This window comes from Delphinus delphis, chromosome 8 (genome assembly GCF_949987515.2).
Source record: "Delphinus delphis chromosome 8, mDelDel1.2, whole genome shotgun sequence".
Classification (NCBI taxonomy): domain Eukaryota; kingdom Metazoa; phylum Chordata; class Mammalia; order Artiodactyla; family Delphinidae; genus Delphinus; species Delphinus delphis.
The window spans coordinates 67,188,360-67,194,173 of NC_082690.1; the positions used below are offsets into that span (position 1 = coordinate 67,188,360).

Here is a 5,814-nt window from a genome sequence, read left to right on the forward strand (position 1 = left end):
CTGTTCTCCTCCTGCTGGGTCAGCTCTGTTGCAAGAACATTTATATTGGGCCAAGCCCATGTTAGGCCCCTGGGCCCCAGAGGTGAGTAAGACACAGCTCCTGCCTGTGGGATCCCTGTTTCATGATCACTGCTACCAGAGCAGTCTGCCCAAGGTGTTTGCAGAATTTGTAGTTCACAAAGCGGATTCACACCCCTCACACTGTTCACACTGTGAATGGTGCTCTCTGGAGCTGTGGGCAACCAGTGAGGGTGGGCAGAGCAGAGATTAAGGTAGCCATTTGACAGCCAAGAAAAGAGGGTGCTTGGGTGATGTGACGAAGGTAACAGGTGGTCTGCACCACTGCCCCTCTTCCCACTAGTTTTATTCTAGGCAAGGCCAGTCCAGGTGAGGGGAAGGGACTAACCTCTAGCAGGGGTTTGCTGAACCCCAGGGTGGTCAAGGAGCAAAGCAAGAAGGGAGGTCCACAGCCGGTAAGGGAAGTGCTATGCTGCTCCCCCAAGTCCAAAAGGGGACGCTGAGGCTTGCTTTCCAGCTGTCTAGGCCAAGGAGCGTGAAGCCCAGCCCTTGCCTCCCTACATTGACATTTGGATACCAGCACCGGGGTTTTCATCTAGCAGCAACACCAAGCCTCGCCCCCATCGGTCCTCTGCTGGTCTCAGACCTGCACTGGTCTGGGTAGGAGCGCAGGGCTGCTCCCTACCCTCGGGCTTGGCTGCAGCCCGCGTGCGCCCGCTGCAGCCGCGGTGACAGCTGGCCCCAAAGGGGCGGGGCGGGCGAGGAGCGTGGGTGGCTCCGCGCCGCGCTGCCATTGGCTATGGGCCTCAGGCTGGGGGCGGGGATGCGCCCCCCGGTTGACCTGTCATTGGCCGCGCCGCCGATGGGGGTGGCTCCCCGTCCCCTTGGCGGCGCGGCGCAGAACCGCAGGCGCTCGTCCGGCTAAGCCTCCGCGGGGCCGCCTAGGTAGCTCACAGCTTCGCAGGCGGCCTCCGGTTGCAGACCGCTGCGCACACGGCCCTAGGCAAAGACAAGGGCTCACCCGAGGCTCGGCGGCCGACGCGGCTCTCGGTAAGACCGGGGGGCGGGTAAGGGGAGCGCGGGGCTCTGAGGAGGGCGGGCGGGGACCGTGGCGGCCGAGCCTGGACTCTGTGCCCTGGCCCGCGCCGGAGAGGGTCAGGTGCGCCGCAGCATCTCCCGCCTCAGACCCACCTCACGGGGCGCCCAGCGAGCAGGTGGCACTGCCCAGGGAGGCCGGGGTACTCCTATCGCTCTCCGAATCCATTAGAACCCAGTACCTCGAACTACCTCTTACTCCGCCCCCCAACACCCAAATTCTTCAGTTCTAAGCCTAGAGAATACCTAAACGTCGACATGGAGTGGGCGCGACGCGCCATCAGTACCGCCTGCCGCCGGGGCAGAAGATCATCCCTAAACTTATCTTCCCACGATTTGGGCTCCTCGCCGGTCACGTTATTTCCCGGCTTTTCACTGGGCGCCCCCCTCGCCCGGTCCCCCGCCCGCCTACCAACCCCCGCCCGGTTCCCCTCCCTCCTTAACAACAGGAAGTTAAGTTGGGCCAGATGTCGGTGGCCTGGCCGCCTGCGGGCGGGGACTGGGTCTGGGACGGTGGCGGTGGCCCGAGGGGACGTGGCGCTGTCCTTTCTGAGCCTCGCGCCTCCAGCAGCCTGCGCTCTCCCCAGGCCCGGGAGCACCCCTGTCGGGGCGTCCCAGACTCCCGCCTTGCCTTTGCCGACTGGCCCTGGGTAGAAGCGCCGCTGACTTGGCTTCCAGGCCGGGGCAGGTGGGGTTAACTTTATCCTAGACCAGCCTCTCGACAGAACTGGGAATGGCCTTTACTGGATGAGGGGGAGGCTGTTGAAACCAGAGTAAACTTGTGTCTCTTTCCATATTGTTTTATTCTAAAGCCTGGGTTCTTAAAGCCCAAAGAGCTTTTATCTGGAGGCGCATTGGGCCCTGCTGGGACCTTAAGCAGTGTGGGGACCTCTTGCTGTTAGTCTTGCCTACTCACTACAGTCCTCAGTGGTTTCTGTGAAGGATGAGGCCACTAACCAGCCCCCTTCTGGGCAGGCCCCGTGGGGAAAAAACCAGCAGCCGGTTGGCTCTCAATTTGCTTGCGTGGGTGCTCTGGCACCAGGGTCCCCTGGGCCCCCAGGCCAGCTCTGTTCCATCCCTTTTTCCAGGGGAAGTGGATCCAAGGCGGGGGAGGGGGGCTCAGTTCTCCAGGGTAGTCCCACCTGATGTTCTGGAAGCTCTTATTGCAGTAACAACGGGCCATCAGACAGAGTGAAGACAGGTTTATTAAGTGCCTACTGAGGGACAGGTCCTGCCCTGTGGCACTTTTTGAGAATTTCACAGTAACTCTCAAAAAACTCAGAGTTATGCCCTCCTCATTTTAGAGATGGGGAAACAGACTCAGGTAGGGTAAGTGCCCAAGGTCACATAGAAAGCGGCTGAGCCGGGATTTGAACCAGACTCTGCCAGAGCTCAGTCCAGTGCCCTTCCTGCTGCCCCATGGCTGTGGAGAGTGGTGTGCTGTGTTGCAGGGACCTGGCCTCTGAAAAGATTCCATCCAAAGATCCCGTGGGTACTTCTTTAGCAATGCACTTGAACTGACCCAGGTTAGCCCAGGTTGTTCAACCTACAGACCACTTGCCCACCCTGTCCTCCATCAGGGGTGATGGTGGTGTTGGTCTTGCTGTGATGGGGAAGGACTGACTGTTGGTGTTTGGGTGCTATTTGAGGGGGAAGTCTGCCTCTGCCATTGACTTGGCCCTGCGCCTGAGAGTTGGCTTCTGGGATGGTTTAGAAAGACTGTTATATGTGTCATGTTTTTTTGTTTAATATTTATTTTATTTATCTGGCTGTGCCGGGTCTTGGTTGCGGCACACAGGATCTTCGTCGCGGCATGCGGGATCTTTTAGTTGCTGCATGCGGGATCTAGTTCCCTGACCTGGGCCCCCTGCATTGGGAGTGCAGAGTTTTAGCCACTGGACCATCAGGGAAGTCCCAGGAGGACTGTTATTTGAAATAACCTTCTACCTTAGGACCAATTCTAGTTTTATTTTGTGTTTTGGGGGAAGGGCAGGTGTTGAGGTATACTAATTGTGATTGTAAGGTGATTGAAATCCATAGTTCGAGCTTATGTTTATAAAAAATGAAATCACTGCTTCCTTCCTCCTTCAGGCCCAGGGCTGCCTTTCTGCTCATCCTTCTCTTCTGAAAGAAAATCGTGATTAGCCTACTACCAACCAGTTACACTTTAGTATAAATCAGCTTAAGGACTAAGGCTGGTTGTAGCTTGGTCGTTGGAGGCCTATTCCCGGGAACTGTAAGGAGCAGAGGAGCACTGAGTAATCCCTCTCTGCCTGTGATTGGGATGTGTCTCTATTCTCTCCGCCCATGTCCACACCCCCATCTGGGTGTGCCTCCCAGTCATGCGCCTTCCTTTCACTCTCTACTAAGGGGGACAGGGCGAGGGGGGGAGGTCCTGCCTTCTTGGGGGAGAGCCTTGACCCTGGTGGGAGGGCTGGGGTATGGGTGCAAGATTTGGGCTGAACATTGCCAATCTTTGAGGCCCTCCCAGGGCTAGAGGGTCTCTGTTGCTTAAAGAGCCAAGAAAGGAAACACTGTACGTTATGCTGGAGTTTTTCATTCTTTGTATCACTTGATCCCCACTTTAGCCCTCTGAAGAAGTAGGTGGGATTATTCCCATTTTACAGATGAGGAAACTGAGGCTCAGGAACTTTCCCCCAATCACACAGCTAGTGAGTGACCAAGCTAGGGCTCTGGCCTCCTTCTGCATGAGTGAGGTCTGTGTGGTGAATTAAACACTAAGGGAAACAGGAAAAAACCGTGTGGCCATCCTCTGTCTGGACTCTAGAGGCTTGGTGTGTGCAGCCGCCTGCTGTGCTTATGATTCCGCATCTTATATTGTAATTATTTGTGAACATGTCTTCCTACCCCACTATGAAATGGTATTTAAAACACTCGTAAACTTGGCAGGTTTATTTTCTGGTTCTCACAAATTCTCCTTGCTCTTTGCTCTATATCCCCTTTGCGTTTTATTTTATTTTTTTAAAGATTTAATTTTATTTTTATTTTTTTGGCTGCGTTCGGTATTTGTTGATGCTTGTGGGCTTTCTCTAGTTGTGGCGAGCGGGGGCTACTCTTGCAGTGGCTTCTCTTGTTGCGGAGCACGGGCTCTAGGCGCGCGGGCTTCAGTAATTGTGGCGTGCAGGCTCTAGAGCGCAGGCTCAGTAGTTGTGCTATATGGGCTTCCTTATTCCGTGGCATGTGGGATCTTTCTGGACCAGGGATTGAACCTGTGTCCCCTGCATTGGCAGGCAGGTTCTTATCCACTGCACCACAAGGGAGGTCCCCTTTTGCCTTTTATACCAGTCTTCATTAGGATATCTACCATGATGTGTTGCAGTCCTCTGTTTAAAAATATCATGAACATTTTCAGGGAATTCCCTGGTGGTCCAGTTAGGACTCAGTGCTTTCACTGCGAGGGCCTGGGTTCGATCCCTGATTGGGGAACCAAGATTCTGCAAGCCGCACAGTTAAAAAAAAAAAAGAACATTTTCAAACACAAAAATAGAGAGCATAGTATAATGAGCCCCAAATACTCATTATCCAGCTTCAACAACCAAGATCATGCCAGGCTGGCTTCATCTCTCTCTTTCTCTCTTTTTCTTCCCTTCTATTTTTTATTCCTGAAATATTTAAAAGGAAATCTCTGATATCATGTCATTTTGCCCCTATATAATCCAGCATATATCTATTTTGAAAAGAATGTTCTTTCATGACCACATGGCTGTTACTGCATGTAGCAGAATTAACAGTAATTCTTTGGTCGCGTCTGTGCATATTCGGATTTCCTTCATTGTCTCAGAAGTGACCTTCATCACTGGTCTGTTTAAATCAGGATCCAAGCAAAGTCTGTATGCTGCATTTGGTTGGTAGTCCTTTTAAGCCTACTTTAATCTGGAGCACCACCCCCTCTGCCCCACTCCCACTTTTAACCAGCTGTTACCCTCCGTTTTAAATCTCCCACTGGACGGCGAACGCTTTGATGCTGGAGTCTACTTCTGTGCTCTGTTGGGGATTCCCAGTGCCGCGTCTGGGACAGGGCAGAGGCATGGTGGGCGTCTGCCCAGTGGTGCCGTAGCCACTCGGGAAATGCATTTTGAATGAATTAACCCAGTGGTAGGTTTCTGTGACTGCCCATGTCTGTGTTTAGATAAGAGGTTTTAAAAAATATATGACTTGCTCACGTGTGGACATTTCCTCAGCAAGCGTCAGCCTGTAAACATCCTGAAATAATAGAACTATTTGCCGTGCTCCCTTGCGTGCTCTGGTTTGCGGTGTGGGGAGCCCAGACAGCCGCCGTGGTTCCCTGATCAGCAGCTGGCCTCCCCAGATCACATGTGGGACTGACGGGGACTGAGGTCATTTCTGCCCGAGCTCTGAATCCTGACCTATTCAGCCACAGGGATTACCATGTTAAGAGCCAGGCACTTGGCTTTGCTGCCCAGAGAATGCCGCCCGCCTCTCTCTGGGCAGTGCAAGATTCTGCCTTGTACCTTCAGGAGCCTTCTCTATCTGGCCTCGCACTTGGGCGAGGTGTGGGCTTTTCTCAAGTTATTATCCATCTGCAGCTGACAGGTCGTGACAGAAAACAAACACTTACGACCTTTCACTGTCTGGTCTGAATTTATGGTGAAGAGATAGTATCACCATTGGCACCTTTGTGTGTGTCCTGATAAAGGAGACCAGAGGCTCAGGAGGGAA

At 53.6% G+C, this 5,814-nt stretch overlaps 1 protein-coding gene across 2 annotated transcripts in view; it reads left to right on the top strand.

Moving 5' to 3' along the window:
• Positions 1-899: 899 nt before the first annotated feature.
• Positions 900-5,814, top strand: part of MICAL2 (microtubule associated monooxygenase, calponin and LIM domain containing 2) — a 222,435-nt gene continuing 217,520 nt past the window's right edge. The window contains exon 1 of one of the 2 annotated variants that reach the window (XM_060018505.1): positions 900-1,068. The gene's annotated coding sequence lies outside the window, so the exon portion shown is untranslated. The remainder of the gene's footprint in view (positions 1,069-5,814) is intronic. The other variant, XM_060018504.1, reaches the window with a different exon arrangement.